The sequence below is a fragment of the Macrobrachium rosenbergii genome, chromosome 59, assembly GCF_040412425.1.
Source record: "Macrobrachium rosenbergii isolate ZJJX-2024 chromosome 59, ASM4041242v1, whole genome shotgun sequence".
NCBI lineage: Eukaryota > Metazoa > Arthropoda > Malacostraca > Decapoda > Palaemonidae > Macrobrachium > Macrobrachium rosenbergii.
The window spans coordinates 38047502-38074613 of NC_089799.1; the positions used below are offsets into that span (position 1 = coordinate 38047502).

Below are 27112 nucleotides of genomic sequence, written 5' to 3' on the forward strand. Positions count from 1 at the left end.
TTTTATTAACTATCGTGCTTTTTTCATTTCCTTGTGTACTGCACATGCAAACTAGATGTTTTGCAGGCAAGAAAAAAAAGGCGCCGCGAAAATGTCATCATTCCCTGTAGTAGAGACATTTTTTCTCCCATTTCTTTGACGCTTTTTTCTAGCAAATGACCTTAAGAATACGAATTGACATTGGTGGAAAAAAAAACTGGATCTTCTGCGTTCTGGACCGATTTTTTTTTTATTATTTTTTTCGATGGTGGAAGTGACATTGCCTAAAGTCAGTGTGTCAACACTTCGTGGATCTTGTCAGACATCTTCATGATTGGAAACACGAATAAGCTGCCTCCCGGAATCTTACGAAATATTGGCTTTAATGTTCAAGGACACTGATAGTGCCAATTGTTTCTTTTGAGTAAATGTCGTGGCAGTAATAGAAACGGTGATGATAATTGCATACTTGTGATGATTGAGGACAGAAGCAACAGCGACGGAACTAAGGACGTTTATGAACATGTTGTTGATGACGAAGTCAACTGTGGTTTCTGCAAGTCTAATTTTTCTTCCCACGTTGACTGTGGAATATTTTTTTCGATAAACTTATCGCTGCACATACGATATACATATGTGAATATATATATGTATATATATATACATATATATAGTATATATATATGTGTGTATGTATATATATACATATGTATATATACATATAGACATACATACATATATATACATATGTAAATATCTTTTCACCTACTGGTACTGATTTTGTTTCGAATGAACTGTGGTGTCTGAAAAGCAATCAGAGAGCACGAGCCGATTTTCAGTTATCTCCATCAAATGAATATTCGCGTTTCATTCTCCGAAGACAGGAACTGCGCCGAAATGCAACTAGTTAGCATCTATACATGCACACGTTTTATATATATATGTATAGATAGATAGATAATTTAACAATAAGTTGTTCACTTGAGATGGGGTTGGCTCCTAAGAAAAGACAAATCAGTGATCACTGGCTCATCCAAATTTCAGTTGCTGTTTTGGAGATGGAGCCTTTATTCAGAAACCTCCATAACATCAACTGATTCATGTACCTACTGAAAAGGCTCATCATGAGCTCATCGAGTCCCCGTAGTCGCACTGCGCCATTTACCCTTGTGCTGAGCTCAGTTTCTTGATGGAAGTTGCGTGTCTCTCACTTTCCATGACCTCTTCCTTGTCATTATCGGGAAACAAGAATAATAGAGGCCCAAGGTCTCCAGCAGGAGAAGCAGCCCAGTACGGAAGAAGAAATACTTAGGTAAATGAATAACAGATAAGATGAAACAGTTGTGAAACCCTTATGATCCTGTTCAATAAAACTGTCTGTGCAATGCAAGAACTTCTGAAGTCCCAGCGATTCAAGTACACGACGAGGAAGATCATTCCATAATTCGGTTACAGCTGGAAAAAACGTTTAGAGAACTGAGTGATGTTGAATCTCAGCAAAGAAAGGCCAGAGTACTATAATAACTTTATGTTTAGTACTGCCAGTGCTTAGTATACTCTAGGCTGATCTGGATGCAATGGATGGTCAGAATTAGGAAAGGTTTTATTTTTCATGCCCAATAATAACTGAACGACGGTGCCAGTGCAATAATACGAAGATCTGGAACAAGAAATTGAATCGAATTCGAGTTTTTGTACAACAATTTACGATTCGAGTCAGCTGTTGACGACCAAGCAGGGGAACAATATTCAACAAAAGGGGAGAATACAAAAATAAAAATTTCCTCTGGGGAGTCAGGTCTCCAAAAATCTGGAAAGACTTCCTCCTTAAGGAATGACACCTAGAATTCTGAATGAGTTGCTTGTAGTTCAAGAAGCATTTTCGATGGAGAGAATGTGTTGACGGGATCCCATTTTCTATTAACCTATTACAATCATACTTTGAATTTAGTCAGGGATAACATTCATTGACCAACATTTGCACCATGCACCAAACTTAACTAAATTTCCCAGTACTTCCGAACTGTACACACTTTTCAACTCCTGTTATCCTCCATTCTTTCTGCATGACCGAACCATCTCAGAACAGTAATCCACCCTGTTACCTACTGTATGCCATCATTTTAACCACCTCTACTCATCTCCCTTTTCAGTTCTTCTAAAGCCACATATACTGCACAAGCAGCCAGTGGCGTTCCTTAGAAGGGGGGAGCTGTTTGAAATCGTCCCCCGGGCCCCAAAGTGAGGGGGGGGGGCGGGGCAAAATGCGAAATTTAACCATTGCTGCTATGACAGGACAAGCTAAATCCAGTGGCCCCAAAATGGTCAAGGGCCCCATTTATATTTGGACCCGAAAGTTTGGGGCCCACTAAAGGACCCCAATTTCCAAATTTATGAACAAAAATGTTATGTAAAAGAAATATGACTTTCCAGGGGCCCCCTCCCAATCGTAGAGCCCATTATAGACCTTCTCATACGGATCGGAGGAGGTTGGGTAACGTTGATTGGGGTAAGGGCTGGGTCGATCTAAGGCTATTGATTACTGCTTATATGGGGGGTCCTAATTATCCTCTGAGGGCCCCCATAATGGCCCCATTTGCCCAGATAATACACATTCAAATGATTCAATTAATCTGACCTTCAATTATTCAATGTACACCTAGTTTAAGAAATAAAATTTCTAAAATTTGCATTTACAAGTGCCTTTAAAATGATCCTACAATTGCTCATATTCTAAAAATTTTCCCGGGGAGCCTTACAGCGGCCCCCCTCCCCGTACCCCCCCTGGTGTTTTGGCTCGCTTCGCTCGCCTCCTACCCTATTAGAGGGGCCCCAAATGGGACTGTGCCCCCCGGGCCCCAAAATGTCTAGGAAAGCCCCCGCAAGCAGCTCATCTCTACAATTTCAGTCGTTTTTCTTTCATACCGATTCAACACCTCGCTTCCATAAGAGAGAGTTAGATCGACACTGCTATCTACATTCCAGCCTCGGCTTCCTTCGAAACTCCAAGTTTCCTCATTTTCTTTGACGCGCGTCCTTCAAAAGGAATGAATGCGTACATCCATTACTTTGAGTTAATGACGGGAACGGAAGGCCTTCACATTGTAGCCGTAAAAGCTTGTAATATATGGGTCCAGCATTCGACAGGAAGTTACAACAGGGGGGATTATAACACTGGTCTCTCTAAAGGCTGCGCGAAGGCAGAATTTCTGGGTCAAAGGTGAATAATATGATGCAACAAGAGCTGGTGTTAGGCAAGAAAAAGACAAGCATCCGTTGCACTGCTTATATGTGTACGAGATCTTACACACATTTCTTCGTCCATTTAAGATACATGAAAGGATTATTTTCGAGTCGAGTCAATTGTCATCCAAATCAAAAAGCCATGGAAGATTCGCCTCGAACTCGGTCACTCGGCCGAGGTGCCGGAAGGAGTCGAGATACCCAGCAAAGTCAGTCGTCGTTGGCTTTCAAGTTGCCCCGTTACCTTCTCCTTGCTGTAACTTCCGGTTGGATGCTACAGCCTTGATTTATGTAAAGCTGTAAAACGCTCATAGAGTTAGAAAGCTGTGACAAGGGGAAGTAAGAAGACTGTGACTGGAAAAAAAAAAAAAAAAAAACTGACAGGAAGTCATTTTAAGCGTGTCCAGAAATAGCGCCACAGTTCCAGTGAAGAACTAGGTATCATTCATGTATTAAATTGTAGTGCAAGAAATCGATGTGAATCACTTAATGATAAATAGCCTGAGAACCGTTTTTTGGAATTTTAAGTGGTTACCTACAAAACTGAATATATTTTTGAGTTATTTCTTGAATGCATTTATTTTAGTTTCCTTAGGAAAAGCTAATACTCGAATATTCTCCCTGGTAAAAGTAACAATTGAACACTAAAGCAAGTGTAATAGATTTTATTGTGCGCAGTCGTTTATTTTTGTTTTCGAACATACAAGAGGTTCTGTGAGTATTTATCGGTTAAATTGCTAATGCGCAATTAATGTTATTTTGCTTAATTTCTGAATACTTCGAATTTTAGTGCTCTTCGGCTGTCACTTGTCATTCTTTTCTTAGCAAGTGGTTGTCACTGAAGTTTGGTGTTGCTGATTCCCTGGATACATGTCTCTAGATTTGATTGATCCATTCGAGTAATCTTCCTCGACTTGAGTTGGCGCAAAATGGTATAACTTGGAAAACAAAATCGCATCATTTTTGCCCTCTGCGGTACATTGTTATTTTTTCTTGGCATTCTTGATGTTTTCTGATATATTATTTCTGTGATGAGCACGGAAATGAAATGAGTAGAAAGGAACGAAATAAAGTTGCGTAGTATTTGCCGCTTCATACACCTACCCAAAAGGCTCATCAGTAGGGCATCGTTCTCCCCCTCAAACACTGTGCTATCCATTGTTTGCTTTCATGCACTCTCCTGCGACTTGGATAACAAAGCACTTCCTGTCCGTGACTTCCTTCATTTTCTTCCATCCTGTCATCCTCCATTCTTTCCACTTACCAATCCATTCCAAAGTTATCAGATTCCTCTTGTGACCTACGCTGACCTACGCTATTACGTATCTCTCCATTTGTCACCCTTTCAGTTCTTCTTATACCACATTTATTTCACAAGCAGGTCATCTCAGCAACTTCAAGCATATTTCTTTCATACGTATATTGTGTTTTTCAGCCGTTACTGTCAACAGCCACACACCATTTTTATAAAAGAAGAGTTCGTTCAACACTGCTCTTCCCCAGTTGTTCATTCTAGTATCAACTGTAAAATTTTGCTCCCATGTACCTTCCTTTCTTCTGAGATCGATACCAACGTTCACTGACCGATCAGTAGTACCCTTGACTGCATTTACTCTTCACACAAAGTTACAAAGTTACAAACTTACGTGTTCTTTCATTGTTCTGTAGCTTCTCTACCATCACCGGTCGCTAGGCCTCATCACAACTCGCGCGTCCTGCGTGCGTGCGCATTCTTCCCAAAACTTATCTCATCTCTCCTTTCAGTAACCACTGAGGAAATATTATGGAGCCTTTACACCTCCTGCTGTTGAAGTTGTTTCTCAGGTTCAGATTTTTTCTTACTTAGGTTTCACCCTTGACTTGGAAGGCACAGACATGTAAAATATGCCTTAAATATTCATGTGAGACAGATTTATAAACAGATACGAAATTGATTAATACACACATACAGTATATATACAGTATATATATATATATATATATATATATATATATATATATATATATATATATATCGTATAGTTAAGATTTGTTTTTATTTATGTAAGTTAAGTTGTTTTTAATTGATTATCAGGGAACAGGTGTTATGTGTGTAATTATGTATTTTGAATGTTTTCTTCATATTTCAATACATTACCTATTGCTCTGGTTACGTAATGATTCCAAGTGTCTTTACCTCATTTGTTTGTGTAATGACTCATATCTACTCTAGACTGTAACTCGTATAGAGAGCATTACAATATATATATATATATATATATATATATATATATATATATATATATATATATATATATATATATATATATATATATATATATATATATATGTGTGTGTTTTATTTATTTATATGTGTTAAATGTAAATGATCAGGAAATTCCTTACACGCAATCTCGTAACCAACCTAAAGCAATTTTGAACGAAATGGAAAGGTCACCTGAACCTTCTGACTTCATTTTATGAGTCCGCTCATATTACGATCGACTTTCGTGGTAGACTTTTCTTCTCTGCAAACCAGTGTTGAGGAAACCTTCTGACGTAGCTTTGTTAAAGGGTTGTTGTTGGGTGCCCGTATTTTTTTTTTTTAATAGTTCGACATGAAATGTTTTGTTGGGTGTTAAGCATGACAGTGTACACTAATTTGCGTGAAATGCACATAGAACCTTTCAATTGTGTTTCTACAGCTCTGCGAAAAGCTGACTTTGTGAGAAATAAACCTATCTTGAAGAAATTTCTAAATTTCTGAATTATAAGAAAAAGATTAAAAAGACAATCAATTTTAGCAACCATGGCAGGGAGAAATCGTTGTGTTTAAATGAACGTGAGTAGGCTTCCTTCCTGATTTTGTTTCACGTCCCGTCTTTACTTTTTAATGAAGTTAAGCAAGAAAAAATATCAGCAGTTTTTTTCTTTTCAGTGGTAAGGCACATTACCTGGGAGAACGATTAACTGAGCCAACAAAGGAAGGGATGGGCCTGTCTCTTGACAGAGAGAGTCAGGGTAGTAAGGACACTTGGTCCTGAAGGCAAAAGGTGCCAACGTATTGGGCGATCCGAGGATTTCTGATGTCCTGACTAGGCGTGAGAATTGGTTTACCCTAGTGGGGTTACGAGGTAGCCGTAGGATATTTAGGTGCACATTATTATTTGTTATAGTTTCGTCGAGCATGTTGCTGTTGTTATTTTGTTTTTAAATAATATGACTCGAATATTACATTTTCGATTGTGGAGATCTTTGCATCGGGATGTATACTACCTAGAGCAAAAAGAAAAGTAATTTCATTCATCAATCTAACCTGAGTTTTCTTCTTGTGTCAACAGCATTGCCTATGGAATATTTTTCGAAAACTGTGATGATGGTTCCGCAGTGATCACGAACCTTTAGGCCGAGACGTAGGCCTATGCAGGCTAAGTTTTGCAAAGTTGTGGTGTTAGCCACTGCATTGCACAACATCGTTTCGATTACAGCAGCTGAATTCCTAAATGATGACGACTCTTTTGATGTGTGTGTGTTGTTTTGACCACCCTCTTTGCGCATGAGCAAGAGACAACTCAGGAAGTGTGCCCTGTAATGTAACAATACCATTCAACAGAGGACCAAAGAAAGTGATATGGAGAAGAATCAACGAATGGTCCCATAAATATCTATTTTCTTGTGGAACATAACCTAAAATAACAAAAAATGCAAAATTCGTGAATAACCAGTTACTGGACAAAAAAGACTGATACGAAATTGAGAAAAACGGTCATTAAAGAAAGAAATAATCATTGTGTATCTATATATACTGTATATGATATATATATATATATATATATATATATATATATATATATATATATATATATATATATATATATATATATTAAACTCTGAAATAACACAAAAATACAAAATTTTGAACTTACCAAAAATGTGGCAAGGCTAACCACAGCAATGCATCCTCACCTAACCTAACCTAGTCTAACCCACAGTGCTGCATCCTACCTGAGTGCCCCCCCCTTAATGTTTCTAAAAATATATGCTATATAGCAGTACTCACAGGGGTACATCGTTACCTGACCTTCCCTAACCCAACCTTAATAAGACCCGTCTGGCAGTAATGATAGAAAGGAGGGGCCAAGGTTTCTCGGATACCTTCATTTAACTTTCACTATATTTAGGACCATTTCTCTCCATTCCACTCATGCTTCTCTTGTGTGTATTTGAGTGGAACTCTTCAGCAATGAAATGGACTCTATCATTTTTCTTTTCATATGAAAGTTTATTGTGTCAAAAGTGTAATTTGTTCTGTGACCTTCACCTTTGACCAATAATTCTCAGACTCTGAGGCAGTCCTTTAATGAATATATCTGGCATGTTTCATCAAGTTCCTTTCACCCAGTCTTGAAATATCCTGCTAAGATACGCGCGAACACACACATCTGGGGTGAAACTATTTCCTCCTCCTAATTCCATTGGCGAAGATTATTATGAACTGATTAATGAGGTAATTCCTGACCTCATAACCTGGTGTAATCAAAGCAAGCGTTAGGTAGGACTCATGTGTCAGTGTGCCTCATCACTGAGAGACCCAAGTTCGATTGTGGGTGCAGTGAAGCGATTTAGGCCTACTTCATGAAAACTAGTTGACTTAAGCTGTGAATTTTGTATCTGATACCTGGTCAACTATGGTGGGTTATAACCATGGTGAAAAAAATATGGGGCTAGCACAACATTCCTGTATGAAAATGAAGTTTTTCATGTTAAAGGCAAAGAGAAAATTTGTGAACAAAGGAGGTTGAAACTGTTGAGATGATTGTTTGTATAACTTATGTGGCATACTAGATAAGAAATACATAGACGTGGTAAAAGATTGATGTAAGTGAAAAGATGGATCTTAGTGTTTTGAGATGGTCTGGTCAAGGCATCAGAATGGAGGATGAGGAATAGAATAAAAAAAATGTATAATTTCGAAGTGTTAGGAGAGACCACAAGAAGACCTTGAGAGTGTTGGTTTGGTGTTTGTGAAGATGTGCTTGTAAGACAACGCCTTGGTATTGAGAAAACAAGATTGCGCTCAGGATAGGAGTGGAAGGCGAAGTGAGTGTGTCAGGGTTCGATTTCCTGCGGATGAGCCTCTGTTTAGAGCCGCTAATATTGGTGATTATATATATATATATATATATATATATATATATATATATATATATATATATATATATATATATATATATATATATATATATAGATATATATATATGTATGTGTATATATATATATATATATATATATATATATATATATATATATTTTATGATGCTGCCTTGTAATACACATATATCCTCCTATAATTTTGATATATTTACTCTTTTATTTATCATGTATTATGTGTAATGATAATGATTGTTGAAATATTGTATGTAGTGGTATGAGATCTCCAAAGACTTAGTGATTTAGAATAAATGCTTTAGATGACTTAATAGCATAATTTAGAATTAACAGTTTCTTTCCTGATAAAAACGTAGTATATGAGGAACACGTGTGTCTTAGCGAAGGTTTGTTTCACTTCATCTGTCAGCAGTTCAGATAAGAGAAGCGCATTGCGTTGGGTTTTTGCTTTGTTTTAATTCTGAGAGTAAAACCTCATGATCGATTATGTCATGTATTGCCACAGTTGCATTCAAAACATGTTGCTTTTGTATCTCGTCCCCAAAATGCCTTAATGACGTCATATGATTGTTTTAATTTCCTACTGGAATCCAAAATTTGTTGATTCTGATTAGAGAGACCTTTAGTGGTGGTTCCCCCCCCCTCTCTCTCTCTCTCTCTCTCTCTTTATTTAAAAGAGAGAAGTTATTAACGTAAAATTTTTGTGGTCACTGGTATTAAATATAGCTTTTGAGATCTGAATTTAGTAAAATTTAAGCTGCAACGGCACCTGATAAAAAAGTGTGTTTTGTGAATCAAGAGATCCTGCAGGTCCTGTGATTTTACAAAGGTTTTCACAAGCTTGTGTAAGGTAAAGTGAATTTTACTTATTATTACCATGGTATAATAAGGTGTGTTAAAACAATTTTTGCCTTGGTGAGATTACTATTAATAAATCTTTTGTGTATTTTTGTGTGTTCTTGTTTGCAATCTCTTGATTTTTGTTGATGATTTAACATTTATTTACTTAGCATTTTAAATATTTCTTGATGATTTAACATTGCATACTTGATTTAATTTTCATTTATTAAGATTTTCTTTTCAAACCTTGAGTAATTCTTGGTAGTTTAAATTTCGCTTGATTAATTTAATTTCTTGATAAAGTTTTGTGATTTAATTTTCTTGATAAATAAAGTTTTGCGATTTAATTTTGTTTAATAATTTGACTCGAGAATTACTTAAAATTTGTGTTGTTTTCAAGTAATAGTAAATTTTTTAGATTGTGAATTCTAATTGTAAATTTTTAATTTAAAAGTAAATTTTTTTATTTAAAGTTTTTAAAAAACAGTGTTTCATTTATGGGCCACCAGTGAATAGGATTATTTGTATGCATAAGGCAAAGTGATAAACATGTTTTATTCCTTTAGTTTTGCTGAAGTGAAGTAAGACCAGGGAAACAGTTAAAGTTGTTTGATGGAGTGATGCCCTTTTACTCTAGTATATTTCTTGTTTAATAGTGGATATCTCACAATTCTTTTGACAAACTTAGTTTGATTTTTCATGTGATTAATGAGCTTTTTAAGGGATCACTGTTACCCTTAGAGTACTCAGTCGTAAATCTTTTTGTTAATAGAGTTCAGGTATCTGGCTGAAGTGAGGTATATTTTTGAAATCTGTGATTAGTTGTGTAATAACCAAGTACTTGACAATATATATATATATTATATATATGCATTGTGATAAATAATATATATATATATATACATATATATATATGTATATATATATATATATATATATATATATATATATATATATATATGTGTATATATATAATATATATATATATATATATATATATATATATATATATATATATATATATATATATATATATATATATATATATATATAATGCATGTAGAGGACAACTAGATGGTACTTGCTGCCTGGTGCATTTTCTACCCAAATCAGTGCCATAAGGAAACCAGAGTTAGAAATGAGAAAGAACATGATGATAGGTAGAATATATGATGAAGAGTTTCTGCTGTGCTTCTCTCTGCCTGGTCAACTGACTGATATTGGTTGTTTGTGTCAGTTTTCCCAAAGGCCACTGGAAAAAAATTTGTGACAAAAGTTGAGAAAACAAACCCTTATAGATGATGAACTGTTGTTGTTCCTGCTGGGTTCTTCTTCAGGGCAAGGCTGGTGTGTTGTTGTGAACTGAGCAAGTTTTATCTAAAAACGACTGTTTGCAGCAGGTGTCGCGACTGGTGGAACCACTTGACCAGAGCTGTTGTTTCTATTGCCTTGTTCTTGATTTTGACGCTATTTTTGCGATTACCACGGCACGTAGCGCAGGTACATCCGTGGCATGCGACGTAATCAGATATTAAAATATTATTCAAGTCAGCTTCTTTTGGGCGAGGTTGCTTGCCCATGCCTTGGTTGCGGCCCATCACAGTCGACCAATCACCAAGTATTTAGTCCAGTAATCATGTCTACAAGGCCACACAGTTTTCTCGAAGCTACCCAAGAACCATTGACCTTCCATTCGTTGGCTCTGTCGCTTGTCTCCTCGGTGAGGCGAGAATACGCACACATATTTATGTATGTATATGTATATATATATATATATTTATATATGATATGTATGTATATATAGTATATACATATATATAAATATATGTATATATATAGTATATATCTTTCAGGAAGCAAGAGAAATGTTGTATAAGGGGTAAATTGCGCAGCAAGTAAATGTAATGTAATGTAATGCTGATAAGTATTCTGCGTATGTGTATGAAGCAGAGGCTACTGTTTTGGAAGTTTCCTGCACGGGGATATTTGTCCTCATGTAAAAAGCTTGTGCTTAATCTGTATGGTTGTGGAGACACATTGATAATGTTTCATATTCTCATTAAAAATCTACCAAAAATAATCATTTACACTATAGGCGGTAACGGCTCGTCGCTGCTAACGGAACAATTACTAATAATTACTACAACGAATGATAATGGCATACAACTAATGGTAATGATCGTCACATTCAGTAAGTACTGCCCACCACCATTATGTAATAACGCCATCAGAATTTTTTCGTTATTCTGTTGCAAGGATTAGGATAGGGGGAGGGTTTGGGGTAGTTTGATGGTGGGGTGTGAAGGTGGGTGTTTCTGCCGCTGGAGGGAGTTTCTGGGGGAGGGGAGAGGGGGTGTTTGGACGTGTGGTGGGTGCCAGGGAGTTCGAGGTTGGGGGAGAGCTGAGTCCATGGAGTAAAAGAGCGGCGGCAGTTGCTGTGTTTGCCAGATGAGTCAGGCAGTGTACGAGAACCCGCGGTGGAGGGTGGAAGTGTGACTGTCGTTCGTCCCGTTGGTTCCAACACTGGTTTTATGTATACTTTTCTCCCGATTGGCGTTCTTCTTTAAAAGAAAAATAAGGAACATTACTTTTCATATTCCTTCCTTGTGTTTCCTCTGTCGCAAGTGACCTATTTTTATACCATTTCCTCTCCGCCGTGGTTCATTTTTCGAAACTTACTCAGTTTTTCACATAAGAAAACTAACGAAGGAATTGGGAGCTTTGGATTATGCCGGTATTTTGAAATCTTCATCCCTTTCTTCCCGTCATCTTCTAAATATATTCTTACGAAAAACTTCAAACAGTGTAGTGTGTGGCGTCACTTCGAACCTGACAGGTGAGTAAAATTATGACTCCTTGTAATGGAACTAACTTGTGGTTAAGCTATGTCTAAAAGGCTAGGCTGCACACATCTGCCGCGCCTTTGCCACATGGCCGTTGCCTATTGCATGAGAGCGATTTTCCGCCCATCCTGTCTATCTCTGTGCTAGATTCGCCTAGTGTAACCCGTTTCAAATTGGCCAGCTAGTGCAGTCAAACTAGGAGTTTAAAAGTGGCCGAGAAAGGTTACGAGGTGGGAACCAGTGTTATTTCAAAGCGAACCACACCTTTTTTCTTTCCGGTGAAGAGGCAGCAACCTGCCGCCTCCTTCCACCCGGGCTGTTTATGCGAACGCCACAGATGTTCAGTACAGCACGCCCGTCCGATGATGGTGGGAACGAAGGTTGTCAAAGTGAAGAAGACTTCTCGAAATTATTTCTCGAATGGCCCAGTCTCTAGTTTACATTTTTGGGGGGGCGGGGGCGACGCTTAAAACATAGACGTTGCTTCAATCGGCGTCTGCCAAAGTTTTGCTTTATCCTACCATTTTTAGAGATACGGCTCCTGAAAATATCAGTTGCAGTATCTGAAAATATCAATTGCAGTATCTGAAAATATCAATTGCAGTATCCTAAAGAGAACATGATTTCGAGCCAATAGCTGAATGGCTTGAAATGTGTACACGATTGCCATGATACTAATTAATTAAACGAAAGATGATGATTGACCGAGTTAAATATAGTTCCTGAAAGTTATCTGTTAAGCGTGTGTTTGTTGGGAAGTTAAAATCATTTATATAAGTATTAGTTGAAAGGCCTCCAACGCTCAAGCTGACTTTCAAGAACTCTTTGAAACCATCGGGCGCAGATGAGGTGGGACAGAGATAAGGTTGCGCTGTTGCCATAATTGTACAAGCGCGTTTTTATTAAAGAAAGAAAACTCGATATGCCTTTATTTTCATGACTTTGGTAATGGGGTTTGGTGCACGAGGATGTCTCTTAGAAATGTTGATTTTGCCCTAATAGTAAGTCCAAAATTGTAGCAAGATCTAGGTAACTGGCAGTTTTCGGTTGTCATCGTGTAATGCTAGACAGCTCAATATTTCTGTTTTTAACATAGCGTTATTATGATCATTCTCCAGTTTTAAAACTATCCCAAAGCCGTAATTGTACTTATATCAGGTTTTGAGACAAAATATATAAGTTGAAACAAGAATCTACGATATAAGGCACTGGAACTTCATTCCATTGTAGCAGTGTATAAACGTTCTTTTGCACGGTGCTTCTGCATCGGTGTGGCGGACGAGAAGGAAACTGAACAGTTGGGATAGGAGTTTATGGCTGACGGCGCTGATGGGGAGTTACGTAATATATATATATATATATATATATATATATATATATATATATATATATATATATATATATGTGTGTGTGTGTGTGTGTGTATGTATGTATATATATATAACACGATTGTCAGTTGATAGGATATCTGTCATGTATCCAGCCAGAAAATGTTGGGTGTGACCCCGTCCTTACATTTGAACTAATGCTTACCGGGTATGACGTGTTTTTTTTTTTTTTTTTTTTCCAAAGGCAGTGTTTTATCTTCCTCGAGAAGCTGAGCAGTATTGTCAAAATAAGTCGTGTAATATACGTTTATTGATATTTCTGGTCGAGGTTTTATTTTTCGTGTATAAACCGACTTGGGTAACCAATATCGTAATAATTCTTACTCCTATTAAATCAAGATTGTTTTAAAAATTTGGGATGTTTATTCTAGACCATTTTAAAAATTTGGGATGTTTATTCTAGACCATTTCATCCTAACAATAAAAAGTTAGCACTTTAGTATTTGCAAGTTGAATTCCGAAAGTAGTTATATTATGTAGATTCTGTGTAGATACGCTAACGTAAAGTTCGTGTTTGCCATATGGTAGCGAACGAAAATAATAAGAAGAATAAAATTACTGTGTATTGAACATGGCTTCTGTTTCACTCGACATTTTGTTGTAAGAATCTTAGATTGGTCTAACTATTAAATAGGTTACTAGAGTGACGGTTTAGACTTTGATACGTGTGATTAGTACCTTGCTTGCTTTCATCTAGCAGTAATTGAGATTTGTTTCTTTCGTTGAACGTCTGGTGTTACACCGAATAGTACAATCTCTCTCCTCCTCCTCCTCCTCCTCCCCTCATTCCCCTCATTGAGGTGTATGATGAGGTTCAATATCCAGCAGTTATCGTTAATGTAAAATTTTTTTCTACATTTCACTTTAGCCGTACGTTCTGAGGAGAACTATCTCATGTCTTGTAACCCAGTGTAGACGAACTGGTAGTGATATTTGATGGTTACTTTTACTTTTGCTCTGTTGACTAGTAGAGTTGCCGTGTTGGAGATAGGGTTTTTCATTCTACTTCTGAATGTGATAATTTTCATCTAATCGTGATCTTTTACTTACCTACAGTGTTATGTGGCGATTGCGAATGAAATTAGTTTAATTCCGTTATTAGTTCGTGAAGAAGTGAAGACTTTGTGGTGACATTTTTTTTAGAAGTAAGAGATGGGTTAGTCCTTGACTTTAAACTGTTAGTTGGTGAGGTGAAAGCATTGATGTGCTATCTACTAGTAATGTTTTGTAAAGAATATGATTTAGCGCATACTTCTGTTATTTTAACATGTATGGACCTAATGTAAAGTTATGGAGTGAGCAAGTTCGTTGCTCTCTCTCTCTCTCTCTCTCTCTCTCTCTCTCTCTCTCTCTCTCTCTCTCTCTCTCTCAGCAAACCTGTATGAGAAGGAACGAATACCTGGTTCCTTACAATGAAGTGCGCTTCCGTTGATGTAAGGAGTGCTTTATGTATCTAGTTGTTAGAACACTACCTAGGGTCCCACCTTAAGTGTAGAAAAATTATTTTTGCATGGCCGCCGTTAGCCCCGATGGCGTAGTTAGGCCTAACTTGGAAATTTTAGTTGGCCAAAGCTCCTTTCCCTTTCACTGTTGAATTAAAAAAAAAACGCGTCGTAGCAGTACAAGTGACATACGACAAAGCAGTACTGTGCGACTCGCTTTGACTGATATAGAATTGTATGCAGCACGGAAAGAGGATTGATAGTCATATCAAAGGTCACACAGTGACTGTTGATATTGGAAAAGTGGCTTTTTACTGATACAGAGAAGCTCGCTGCTCTACCTTCATTTGATACCTTCACTTGGTTGTCTTAGCCTACTCCCTCAGCTGGACTTTCACTCCTCTTGAGCCTCTTAACCTGCCTAGCTAATATATATAATATATATATATATATATATATATATATATATATATATATATATATATATATATATATATATATACACATATATATATACACATATGTGTGTATATATATATATATATTTATATATGTGTGTGTGTTTATCGTGGGTTTGAGTATAGTTACTGGTTAGCGATTTGGAATACTTTTCCTTTTTAACCTTTATTTTTTTTTCTAGACGGTAGGTTTTATTCGTTACCGGTTTTAAAATAGAAGAGAGCGAAAGGAAGTGTGGTGGGTGGCAGGTTAGACCCTGGGAGCCTTCTTTGTTTGTAGCCAATGTTACGGTATCCATGAGAACCTGGGTCGTGAGCTTTTTATTCCAAAACCTTCATAGTTAATCCGTTTGGTTGAGAATGGATTCTATTTATATCTGTAATGCTGCTTTCTTGGATGGATTAAACAGGGAACCCGTATTTTTTAAATCATAAGGTTTTATGTTAGTGAACGTATGTGTTGTTTTTACGTGACGCTCAGTTCCTCAATCTTATATATAAAAGAATAATTCTTGGTGGAGTCTTTCACTTCTGTCTTTGACCAGAGTAGATGGATGCGTGTGTGTGTGTGTGTATAATAGTTTGTGAGAGTGTATAAGGAATAGTACTTATGTGTAATTAAATGACGTGCACGCTACCCAGGCTGTAGTGTAGCTGTAAATTACTCAGTGTTGTTTTTAGTGAGGGATTGGATTAATCTAAAAAGTTGAAAGAATCGTTTGTTTATTTATTTAGTGTGTTAATGACGTACCATCTGTTATTTCTTTTCGTATGTATTAGACAAGAACACGGGATTGATACTGAAAACATTTGTATTTTTTCAAGGTTTTGCCATATTTACTCATTTCTTACGATCGTATAGAATTGATGCCCAGTCAGCCCCACATTTTTTTGAGTTGTCTGTGGGAAAAATAAGCGGCCACGCAGTAACAGTCAAAGTTCTGCTTAAAAAGTCAGGCAAATGTGATAACAGGAGATCGTTGCTATGTGGGAAAGTGATAAAGTGATGTTCCATGCCAAGGGAAGAAGTCTACGTTCATGGTCCTCCTGATTCCGTGGATTCATGACCTTAACATTTCAGTCTAAAAATCATATAATTGATAATTTACTAACTAACCCATGGAAGACTTACTGGTGGCCATTTTGTATGCAGCTTTATGTAACCTTTTGGAAGTTACTTTATCTACTTATTTATCTATGCATCTGTCTATATACTAGTACATATACATAGCCTATATGTAAAATGTCCGAGTGTGTTTGCTTTATATATATATATATATATATATATATATATATATATATATATATATATATATATATATATATATATATATATATATGAGAGGGAGAAAGATGTGTGCGCGCGTGTTAGTGTTCGTAGGTGAGTGAACGCACTGTGTAATTAAATTCTGTTTACTAGCTTAGCTCTCATACACGTAATGGTTAAGATAACCTTATGAAATGCATTTTTAATTTTGTTTTAAAGTTATGTTACAGATGACAGAATTTGTATTTGTAATAAATTACCACCCATCATTTTACAGATGACAGAATGTGTATTTGTAATAAATTACCACCCATCTTTTAGGGTGGCATATTTGTTCATAATTTTGGAAAATTGTTCCCAAGTAATTTCTTCTTTTCGTAGTATCTCCCTCTCGTTCCACATTTTGTAAAACTGATTATGGTTTCCGTGTGCAGTCCCTCGGTTTTTAAAAGCTTCATTGAGTTTGCTGACAAAATTTGTCATAATTAGGCTACATCAGATTTTCCATCAACATCTGCCATCCCGATCATTATCGGTGTTTGTCATTTCTTGAGGCTCCCGTGTAGAGTGGGGCTATATATAGTAGTTTGACCTCCTTAGGTGTTATCATCAAGTTTGTTCAGTTCCTGACCGTTATGGAACCGGGAGTGAGTATTTTATAAATCCATAAAGTCATTAGTGTATTTTTGACGTAAGTCTAACGCAAATGGTATTGCACGTGGGGTACAAATGAATGACTTAGCTTCCGCGTGGGACCATTTTAATGTCTGCATATAATTGTCAATGCTCTTCGTTATCTAGCCAGTAAGCTTGTTTTTATATGTGGATAAGATTGATATCCTTTTGTTATTACTGTTTTTATAAATTAATTTGATTATTGAAATCAGTTAATTTGAATATTGAAATCAATGTTAGTTTCTTTAGCATGGCTTAATAGGAATCTCTCTCTTGAAGTTTCTTTCTTACCTAGATAGGCCTGTATGTAATTTGAATATTTATTGTAATCGTTCTGAATATTAGGCTAATCTGCTAAGTGAGTACTCATACCAGTAACCCCCCCCCCACACGCACATATACATATATATATATATATATATATATATATATATATATATATATATATATATACATATATATATACATATATAAATGAAAAACCTAATGGCAATCCATTTGAGAATAACTGAAACAAACTAAAAGATGCGCACTATCACGTCATCAGTACCTCCTTTGTCATACCCCTCCATGCTAAGCTGGCTAAGGATTGAACGTACAGGACTCACTCATGGGTTCTTGATGTCAGGCGAAAATCCTCCACTGCACTGTGCCCTTGACACTGAGACATTTGCTGGGCGAATGTCCCAGTTTTGGAGACCTATAGGACATGGATTCTTCTCTTGGGGACGTGACAGAGATGGACATTTGCTCGCTAATTTTTCTTGAATGTCAATTTACTGTATATAATGGATTGTAACTTGTGCATATATATATATATATATATATATATATATATATATATATATATATATATATATAATATATATATATATATATATATATATATATATATATATATGTGCATATATATATATATATATATATTTATATATATATATAATTATATATATATATATATATATATATATATATATATATATATATATATATATATATATATATGCACACGTATGTTAAACAGTGCCATTGAACCAAGGAGTAAGGAACTCGAGTGATTTAGAAGAATGACAAACTACAAATTGCCCGTTTAACAGTCGATTTTGATGAACGCTGGGGATATTACCTGGCAGTGCAGTTTTGGGATTATGGGTAAGCGTAGAGGATATAGGGTGTGGGAGTTTATTTAAAGTATATTTACTCTGTGGCTGCGCAGTTGTAATGAGTATTTGAGTAGTGGTAGTAATAATGTGAAGGACGTACAGGTGAAATAACGTTGCACGCCAGTTCTTCCGTAGTGGGTTGCAGAACAGCATTCAGCCACTAGTTGCGTAGGCGTATTGACGATTCAGGGCGTGTTTACATTTCCAATATTCAAGTTCGCGTGTGAAAGATCGAAACAACCAGTTTGTAGTAAACGTGTTTGCGACCATTTCTTATTTTCGTATCTTGAGCTTTTATCGTATTGTCTAAAAATCAATTTCAGTATTAGTATGAAATGTTTACCCCGTGTATTGTCCATAATAATTCATTTCTTCTTGCCTTATATTTAACGCAGTGTAATGGAAAGCTATTGATCATTTCTGTTTTATCATGGGGTTAGAGCACCCTGGTGTTTATGCGTAACCTTAGCAACACTACGGTAGGTAGGTCTAATGTGTATCCCCATTTCATTATACTGATTTGTATTAAACCATTCCATTTTGACTTACACCACACGACTCGTACTGAATGGCGCGCATCACATGGGCGCCCTTGAATGAAATGCGTGGAGGTGTAGACAGGTTTCTTAAGGCCTCGCTGTTAACCTACTGTGCATTGCCACAGGGGTTCAGTAGAATACCTTGTATTTCATAAATAGAAGTGAGCGATCTGGGAGGCGTTGTATTGCTCCCATATTTAGAGTGCATTTGGCACGATGTCAGAAGGAAGAAGGGCATATCCAGTGGGAAGGAAAGGAATGGGGGAGTAGGATTGGTTGGCCCTGGTGGCCTACTTCACTAGTGGTTCACCCAGGAATTGGCAGAAGGAATTCACTTCCTCCAGAGGGGAAGTTTTCTTACATGCTTCCTCCTGTTGACGCGCTCTGAGTGTCGTAGGGGAGAATATGCCTGTAGCCCATTTGAGTGTTATGGCCTGGTCGTGGGAGAGGTTTCCTAAAGGTCATGTTTATTCCCTGCACCGGATATTTGTGTTAGATATTGTAATTAAATTTATTTTTGAGTGTTTGGGATGACAGGATTCCTTGGAGCCCTCATGTACCCATTTAGGCTTTATGCAGCTTTTGGTATGACAAATTTGTTCGTGTCAGTCCTCCGAATTATCATCACGTACCGATGGATTGTCATGTTTGTCCCTGGCATTGGGATCACGGGCTCTCGGGGATAACCTCTTTCTTCCCCGTCTGGTTTGCACCACAGCATGGGCCATGTTGCATTTACACTGAAATGCAGGATTTTGTATCATATTGGTATGCAGGATTTTTGTATCATATTTTGAACTGGTAAATAGTAGCAAATGTAGCTTGATCATTGAAAAGGGTACAACTTTTTTTTTTAAGTTGTCATAGCGCTTTCGGTTTTGACATTGTTGAACCTGTGGAGTACAGTGACATAGGCCTACATAGCTTTGACTAATAATCTTCTATGCAATTTAATAAGCAGAGAGCAAATAAAAAAAGAAAAGTACTAAAGGTTCTCCTGTCCTGCAGGAGCTACGACACTGACGAGAAAACACTGAAAGACAATTATAAAACATAAGAAGCACCTAATTTTGAAAACGTACAAGGGCCCGCCAGAGAGGGAATTATCCCCGTGGAGGGCTGCACATAAAACCAAACATAAATTTTTTCAAACTATATTGTGATTTTTTATTTCCATTTTGTGGCTTGCATCGCTAACAAAATATTATATATATATTTTTTTTGTCATTCTTTTGAGAGCGTTCTTCGTAGGATTTTGTATGCTGAGCATTAAGGGCTAAACGTATTTTTTTAAATCCGAGTTTTAATTTATTGGCCTTTCGTTTTTAACTGTGGTTTTATTTTCGACTTCAAAAGGAAGAAAACCAATGTATTAAGTTATCTTGTTAACGTCCCATTCCCAGACTTCTCGTCAAGTGAACACAAAAATGAGTACCGTAGACTACTTGTCCTTGTACCCGGGAAACTGGAGGTATGCGCTATGTAAGTTGCATTGTAGCATAGGTGAATCTCTCCATTGTTACTGTTTTATTGACTGAGAAGACAGTTATGCTGTCGGCAAAAACTAGTCTCCGTTGATCTAAAAAGTGGTCACGAAGTGCGCAAAAAATTCGGGTGTTTTGTTGCCAAAGTATTTGACCCATGTTTTTTCTCTCCGGGAAAAAGCCGATGGTCATCGAAAAGGATCTTGTGGGATGAGTCATTTCGGGGATTTCTCGTTTATTAAAGTTCTTCATCGCCTGGTTATATGAATTTCTGACTTCCGGTTAACAGTCTAGAAGCTTTAAATAGTCACTAATCGGTTAATGCTGGAATTGAGCTAGCATTAACGAGAGAGAGAGAGAGAGAGAGAAATTAAATTGATGTTCCTGGTGCAGGAACCTTCTGGGTTGTCTACCTGAAGTGATAAGTGATTCAGCAGAGGTACTTACAGTCCTTGTCCAGGGGAGCCGTGTTAGTTGGGGGAAAGGATTAGGGTTGCTTGTCAGTGCTTGTGAATTTTTTGAGTGGCTGGTGTGGGCTATGAAACGAATCCCCAGTTAAGATCCTGGGTCTGGTCAAAAAGGGGGCCGGTGGTCGATTGTAAAATTTGCATTGTAAGACGCAGATGACGTACGTTTTGCTCAGGATTGATCCTGGGTTTTGCCATGGCGTCAGCTTCCGTTAAAGAAAACGTATTGTTTCTAGTATAGTCTGTCAGTGGCCATGTTGACTCTCAAATGATTATATTTTACACCCAGTGAGATTTTGAGTTGCTCATGGATAGTGAATGTGCGAGTGTGAAACAGATGAATGAACTTTTCCGTTTTCGTTATTTTAGGAAGCGAATAAAATTGAGAAGATCGAAGCATGCTCTTCTAATGAAGTTGAAGAGATGTTCGCTTTTAAAGTGCCATTCCTTCAGTGTTTTTCCCTTGTGTACTATTCTGCGATGTCATTTGGCTCTCTGTCGTGTATCATTGCCGTTAAGTGCAAGACTTGTGTTCCTTATACTCCGCAAGCTCTTCCTGTTCGCTAATTGGCGACATTCAAAATGACAGGAAAGTGACAGCGGCGAGTGACAATCGCTGGCTAGAATGGCCCTCAATTACTTAATTTCCTTTTGTCTCCTCCAGTCCATCCCACCACTTCATGTTGAAGAGTCCCTTCATTTCTCATTCATGCGCTCTGCATAAAGGAGGACTTGATGGGGGTGGAGGTTACCCTAGTATTCGTCACATGTCTCTCCAAGTAGCACGCGTCGGGATCTCACCCTTAATTTAAACGGGCTGGGCTGTGTTTTAGCAACCCCTTTGTCACATGAGACCATTGCTTTCACATTATTAGTAACACAGACTTGCACATGCAGCAGCACGGACGCACACAAGTAGGGTAATATGTTTCTTGACTCCCATGCATGACCTCTGCACACGCTTGGCTTCAACATCCCAAGCCGGCATCAAGGCCGAGTTCGATTTGTGTACGAAATAATGCACTCCTTTTTACTTAACGCCACGGAAGGGCTGGTAGTGGGAAAGGCTCTTAAGATTGGATGAGAGATTGCTACTCTTGTTGCATCTGTATCAAGTTCGTTGACTGGCCATTCCTCTGGCACACGTGTCGTCTTTGGTGTGCAGATCGTGCCGTATTTGGATTGCTTTTCAAGTCACGAGTGGGTGGTTGTCGTACTAGGCTGTTTTATAATTTCAAATTAAATATACCAGTGACAGCATACTTTTTTGGTGTTGGGTTGCTTGCATTTCCCAGGGCGTCGTTTATAGTTTTTTTCTATTATTAGTGACTTTGTCTGCGTTTCTTATACAAAAAAAATGTTATGAGTTTTTTTTTTTTGCATTTTTCTTGCATTTATCTTAAGTTCGCCAAACCACATTCAAGGTCAGCAGCTTAACTCTTAAATACTTGTGTTGCTGTATATCTGGTGATGTCGAAATATGGAGAGAGAGAGAGAGAGCGCGCGCACGAGCACATTAGTGGTGGTCAGAGTTTTCTGAGCGGGAGAGGAGGGTGGCTGGGGAATAAGAGGTTATTAAAGGTGAGCATTGAACAGAAGTGATAGGAAAGGGTAGGGATAGATAGAGTAAGAATATTTGGTGTGGTTGGGGAGGAGGTGGCGATTGTATAGTGACCTTGTACAGTGGATTGAGCAGGTGACAATCTGCCCAGTCTTCCCTTTCGAACGCGCGCTCGCTTTTCAAATATTTTGTACATACTATATGTAACGCGTCAGTCGATACATTTGTAGCTGTTGACTGACGCTTTTTCAGAAAGGGAAGGCAGCTTTAGGGATCATTCTTCAATTTTATAAGCTGCACTCCTACTGAAGCATATTTTAATTGTTAGATTGGCCTGGGATTCGAAAGCTACATTTTCGTGTGAGGGGCTACAAACTTGGTGCTTTGCAGCGAAAGTGTGATGGAAGCCACCAGGAATTTTAAACTGCAACCACCGCACCGTTACGGCTTTGCCTCTGCAAAGGATTATTATTTCCAGTATGTACTTGCCGTGGGGTGGCCATAACTTCCAACTGTTACCTATATTGCCTGTTGGGTTCAGCCAACAGCCTCTCCTCCCCCACAAGTCTGCCGTTCCTCCCTCCCCCATGTGGGAATGCGCCTCGTGGCTTTTTCTCTTATTTTCCCTCTTGTGTGGCGGTTATCGACTTCATAAACTTCCTCCTGGGCGATTTTCAAATCATCCAATCTCTCTCTCTCTCTCTCTCTCTCTCTCTCTCTCTCTCTCTCTCTCTCTCTCTCTCTCTCTCTCTCTCGGGAGGTTTTTGAGTAATTCCGTGATGTAATAGACAAACCTCAACACGATATTCTGTAATGGCTACATAAATGAAGATAAATACAACATTCCATACTTATATTTAAATTGATTGATCCCTTATTGTTAAATAAGTTGTCGATTTTTGTGCCAAGCTAGGTAGCCTATATCGAAATATTTGGCAATTTCACTGCCAAAGAACCTTCTGTGTAGGTGTATGAAGTGTTAGGGAAGTTTTTTGCACATAAAGATTTCTGTACAGTGAATAGGACAAATACCACTACAGTTGTTAACTTGGCAGCCAACCCCCTTTTTTGGGAAAATTGCTTGATGCTGAAAGTTGGACACATTTCATATATATATACTCGTGTGTATATATATATATATATATATATATATATATATATATATATATATATAATAATGTAGCTGTGTGTATGGCAGGTGAGAGACTATAGAATTGCCGTGAGATTCAGTGGCAAAGACCACGCGTGGATACAGCTACTTGAGTAGGCTATGCTGAATGTTGCTCCTCTCTCTAGTTGGCCTTAGCCTCTTTGAGGTGTCCCCCGTGCCTACCACACCCCCTCCCTAGTGCACTAGTGTGCGCTCCTGCCTCTGTCTAATAGGGATTGTGTCCAGTTTAGTGTCAAGTAAGTTTTCACTCCTTTTTGTTGGTGTTTGTTTTGTTACCTTTTCTTGTGAAACTTGTGTGTTCAGAGTTTCAAGGTCTTCAGTACCACCCTTGGGTAGGAGTTGAAGTGAATCCTGTCTTTTCCAGATACCAAACAGTGTCGATTATAAGGCCTAGGTGTCAACGTGAATGTGAAATTCAGCTCAGTGTGTCAGAGACACCTAGCGAAAGATTTTCGTTTCTAGACTGTGAGTTAAGGTTTACTGATGCGGTAGAGTGTATAACTTAATCTTGAATGAGCTAAATGTATATTCGATTTTATGGTGTAGAATAGATTTTTATTTGGAGCCCGTTAATTGCCTAACATGTTTTCTTTAAATTAACTTCGTTTATGTGTAACGATGAATTGGACTCACGTTTATTATTATACATTGTAATTCACTTTTTTATAACTATCACGTGTTGTGCGGCTTTAACAGTGACCCTGATTTTTTTATATACCTGAGCAGTAAGGTAAGTTTTATATGCTGACCGCATTGGTTTGCCAAAACGTAAATGACCAAAAACGGTGATAGGCCATCAAATTACCATACTTCTGTTATTTAAACATATAATTATTTATTATAAAGTCTTTAGGCTTGTTTTAGTCAAGGCTGCTCGGTGGTTATCGATGTTCAATTCAAGATCTTCCGTTTATATATAGAAAAATTTTAGCTTTGTCATCCCCGTTTTTATGATGAGCCACTCGAAAGGCAGTTTTATTGTTATTTTTTAGCAAGCACTCAGTTTCATTAAAGAATTTGTATGAGCTATAGGAAAGAATATGTGGCTAGCATCTTCATCCCCCCAAAAGATTTGAAGATTTGCAGAGGCAAGGAAGGTTGGCTTTTACGTTAGTGTCTCCTTCAAAGGTTGGAAAGTTAAGAGGAGAGGAGAGTAGAGACACAGTTTGAGAAAGGATCTTTGAACCCTTTGCTCTTGCCTCGGAAAATTTTGCAGCTCTTCAACTGACGTCGTTTTATAGGATGCACTTGTATGCGTGTGTGTATGTATATGTATATTATAGATCTCGTAAGTGGCGTGGGAGACGCGCGCGCACATTTACTTACAATTGTAAGCTTTATCATAGATTATATATAATGTATGTATGTAAAAATCCTTAGGCTTGCTGAGATCGGGAAGGAGATGCCCCGTTGTGTCACTGCCTCCGTTGGCTTGTCGAAAAGGATGTGAGAAGATCTTGAAACTAAACTTATGGATGTTAGGATTTTAATTTTTTAAAAATTCCAAGTGACCGAAGTCATTTTTGTCCCATATATACATCGCAGTAATCAACCGCTGTTATCTGAGCGTAATAACGTTTCACGTCGAAATTGTACCACCGGAATGGAAACTGAAAAATATATATCAACCAATATTGTTTCCCATTGACCTTGATGGGAGGCACTCATTTTCTCTTTTATTGCTGCAGCTGAAGGTTGGAGAAAACGCTGCTTGCTTCCAACGTTTTTGTACTATTAATGAGAGGTGCTCTACCTGGCATAAATGTACCACAGTGTGCTCGACCCACGTTGTGTTCCGACTCAAGTCAGTGTTAGAGATTTTCTAGAATTAACGTCTGAGCATGTGATATATTTCATCATGATTTCAGCTTATTTAGGATGGAATTCGTGATGCATGGAAATATTGAAAGCAAAAATGATGAAATTATAATTGAGGGCTCTTCGTCTTGCTTCCGACCTTGACCAAGTTTCACTTTATCAGGAAGAGCTTTGTGACTCGCCCCAGACTGATGTTACAGACGTTTTCCTGCCTGTAGACGACCAGCATTCGAAAGCACCAAGGTCATGAACACTTCTTTAGGCTATATATATATATATATATATATATATATATATATATATATATATATATATATATATATATATATATATATATATATATATATATATGCACTTATATATGTATATATATAGGCTATATGATGTATATATACACGTGTGTGTATCACTCGACTTGTGATTTAGGCTAGTCCTATGGCTTGTTGAATCCACTGAAGGCAAAGGGTTTTGCAGGAAATGAAATGACGTGTTATGTAATTTTTTTTCCACATTGTCTCCATCCATCCACCCACCCCCCGAAGCTCTCGCTCACTCCCCAATTTCTGAACTGGTTTTGCCCACTTAACCACCTGTTTTTTGAGTCAAGGTCGCCGTCGTTAGAATGAGGTCTAGGGCACGCGATTGAATGCGTAGGTCGGTGCATGTGTCAAGGAGTTGAAAGGAGGATGGTTTGGGTTAGATGTGGAAAGTGGTCTAAGGTGAGATTGCACATGGAGCATGTAGCGGAGCCTGGAAGAACCCAGTTGTGTTGAGTTCCCGGTGGTTGTCTCCTACTTCCCCCTCCTCCATTTTCTCGACCTTTTTTTTTCCCATGGGGCCTCCTCTCTCCCTCCCTCCCTCCCTCCCTCCCTCACTCAGTGTAGGTGAAAGGGCTCCATCGTCGCAGTGTCAGTTACTCCGTTTCTCTTCATTTGTCGTATATTTGTGTGTAAATTGTTGGACACTTTGCCGAACGCATTTTGAATTTAAAACATTTGAAAAACAAGGTTAAATATAATTTTTTTTCGAAAAACTGACTTAATTATAGGTTTTCATGTTGGTCTGGTTTTAGTATCAGCGAAATTTCCTTCTCATTGTGCGTGAACACCAGTTAACATGACGGCGACAACCTATACGAAGGAAATAAGATTCTATGAACCCTTAGCAAAAGACTTTCACCGTCACTTTTACTCCTGCGCCCCCTCCCTCCTCCCCATCCCCCCCCCTTACGCCCATTCGCCCTTACCTTGGTGATTAAGATGCCGGAATAGCCTATAGGTTGAGAAGATTGAGGTACCTACGTAGACGTAGGGGCCGAAGGCTTGTGCAGAGCCGAGACATGTGGTTAAGCGCTCCGTTCTCTCTCTCTCTCTCTCTCTCTCTCTCTCTCTCTCTCTCTCTCTCTCTCTCAGGACGCGGTCACTGCAAGGGCAGATGTTTCACGACGATACCATCCTCAAGATTTTGATTTTTTTTTATTTCAAATTAATTTGGGGTTTTAGCTGGCTCCTTAGTTCAACTACGCAAACTCGTGCCGGAGTAGTTTTGTAGTTAAACTCTCTCCCTTTCCCCGAAGTGGCAGGAGCGTATAAGAAGGTGGGCATCCGCAGGTTTACAGTTTTTAAC

At 37.9% G+C, this 27112-nt stretch overlaps 1 protein-coding gene across 5 annotated transcripts in view; it reads left to right on the forward strand.

Annotated features, from left to right (window-relative positions):
* LOC136837732 (very long chain fatty acid elongase 7) overlaps positions 1-27112 on the forward strand; it is a 483891-nt gene that overhangs the window by 393893 nt on the left and 62886 nt on the right. The window contains exon 1 of one of the 5 annotated variants that reach the window (XM_067102652.1): positions 11599-12046. The exons of 2 other annotated variants lie outside the window; for them this stretch is intronic. The gene's annotated coding sequence lies outside the window, so the exon portion shown is untranslated. Of the gene's footprint in view, positions 1-11598; positions 12047-27112 lie in introns of those variants that run through there. 2 more of the 5 variants (XM_067102653.1, XM_067102658.1) reach the window with 2 other exon arrangements.